Source organism: Petromyzon marinus, unplaced genomic scaffold (genome assembly GCF_048934315.1).
Source record: "Petromyzon marinus isolate PM22_M1 ecotype Great Lakes invasive population unplaced genomic scaffold, UKy_Petmar_22M1.pri1.0 PM_G_Scaffold_43, whole genome shotgun sequence".
Classification (NCBI taxonomy): domain Eukaryota; kingdom Metazoa; phylum Chordata; class Hyperoartia; order Petromyzontiformes; family Petromyzontidae; genus Petromyzon; species Petromyzon marinus.
The window spans coordinates 1895001-1897500 of NW_027422995.1; positions in this window are offsets into that span (position 1 = coordinate 1895001).

The window sequence follows — 2500 nt, forward strand, 5'->3', positions numbered from 1 at the left end:
AGGGACTCGAGTCTGGCAGAGCATTTCCTGCAGGAACGTAAGGCCCCATCTCTGCCTCTGTTCAAGCTTTCTCTTGTTGGGTAAATATTTGCCCTTAGTTGTAGTGCTGCGATAAAGAAGCATTGTTTAAAGCCGCACCATGGCCTCAACCAAGCATTACTGATTCTATCATGCGCAAAGTTTACAATGCCCCTTCCTTGAACCGGCTTTTCGCACCATCTCTGAAATTCATGCTCCCTCCAATCGCAGGGTCTCGGATATACAGGTTCTTTTGACACCGAGTCCCTGAGAACGAATGTTGGGATTGCATCACTGTCACCCCCTGCAAATTACGGTATTCTTCCTCCATACCCTGCGAGGACACAATATTACGGGTGATAGCATCGGACGAGTTTGCTATACGTTGCAGCCTTCTAACTTGAACCGAAGGGATTGTTTTTTCCAGTTTCAAGATGGCAAGGCCTCCGTCTCGGGCTCTGGCATATAACAGTCCATCACAAGTTGAAGCGGGAAGGTGGAGCCATCCTTTTACCGCCTTTCTAATCTCTTGGTCCAACCCACGGAGAGTTGATTGCTTGCAGTCCGAGTGGTCTGCAGGATATAACAATCTGGGTAGGGCATAGGCATTGAGTAGTTCAACCTTCTGAGTTGGCTTCAGAGGCGCCTCATCGATTTTCGAGATCCATGTCTTTAGCTGACAATGTAGATCAGGCTGTATAGTGCCAGTCCAAGGGCCAATTTTCAGACCAAGGTATTTCGTTGATTCATCAGGTTGGATCATATGGACATCTTTATTTTTGATAGTCCATGGGTCGCAGTTGTTCACCGTATATGAATCTTTGGTTGGGCTTATCATGAAGCCCTGGCACTTTCTGGCCTGAACCTCCAATCCCGATAGCCCACAAAATGATTCCAAGATCGCTAGATTGGCGGCCATACCAACCCAAGATTCGCTCACCAACACCAAATCATCAGCAAACGCAAGAGCTGTCACGTGGTCGGTATCAATGGAGTACCCAACTCCGTGTGACTCTAGGGTGCATATCAAAGGGTCCATGGCAAGATTGAAGAGCAGGGGTGACATGGGGTCACCCTGTTTGACACCAACACGTATGCTAATTTCTCGAGTCGACTCGCCATTGCTTTTGAACGAGGTCGTACACCGATCGTAGGCGTTCTGGATGATGCCCACCACGTGTTCATCTACTTTGTTGTGCCTTAACACCCATAAAATATGAGCATGCGAAACCGAGTCAAAAGCTTTCGCTATGTCGATGAACATGACAGCCAACGGCCTGTGCAATTTCTTAGCGTGTCTCATAAGGTCCTGTAGCACCTTAAGATTTTCAGAGCAGCCAGATGCCGCTATAAAACCACGCTGCCTTGGGTTTAAAGGACAAGCACGAGCAAGACGTGCAGTCATTATTCTGGAAAATAATCTCAGAATCATTGAACCAATCGTTATTGGTCTCCAGTTCCCCAATTCTTTCAGCTTTTCATCGTCCATAACCTTAGGAATAAGAATCGTCCTATTCTTTTTCAACTCTTTGGGAATAATTCCTGTAATCATCCATGCATTAAATAGGGCTGTCAGTGTCCGACCCTCGGGGTCGGCAGCACAGATTGCAGCCCTTGTTAGGCCATCTGGCCCAGCTGCTGACGTTGGTTTAATGGCCCGTATGGCAGTCTGAACTTCCTCCACCGAAATTAGGGGCTCAAAGTATTCGTTATTTGCAACACCTGATGACTTAAATTGGCCCAGGCCATTGAATGGCAACACCTTCTCCCATTTTTCGCAGTAAAAACGATATACATCTGCGTTCGGGATTCGGCATTCATGACGTTCAGTGCCATCCAGGACTAAGGACGCAAGAAGAGAGCGGTTCTTAAAGAAGAGCTTCTGGTGCTTCATGAAGCTTCCTCGTTTTTCCGCTCTCTTCTTCATCCAAGATCGTGTGGGTAATATCCTGGGTTTAATAATGTCGTTCTCGGGTTTTGAACGTTTACCTTTGTTTTTCACCAATCTCATCGGACAAAGCATCAATGCTGTGGCAGTTTCTACGAGGGCATCATGTTGGCCCTCGCCGTTAAGCCAAGCCTTTATTGCCTCCATTGCAGGCTTTTCCAGGGTCCCAGAATTCTCATTCGTAAGCCGCTCAGCTGCTTGAGCGAGTATGGATGAAGTCCCCGTTGTTACATTTGGTGGGGGAGACAATGTCTCAAGAGGCCTAGAAGAAAAATGTAAGCTGTCTGACATGGGGGCCCCTGTCTTTTTACTTAGGTCCCGTCTCTTGTCAGAGACTTGCTTGTTGGTCTTAGTCCCAAGCGCTTCAGCAATGATCTTATTGATATTCTTTTTCCCCTGAAACTGCAACTCTAGAAGGGCCAGCTGTTCTACTTCCTTCAAAGACCAGCAGCTACGGTGTACCCCTCTCTGCGAGGTACCCTTTATACCATCTTTAATCCTTTCCTCATTACGGGTGACTGGGTGAGCATGCCT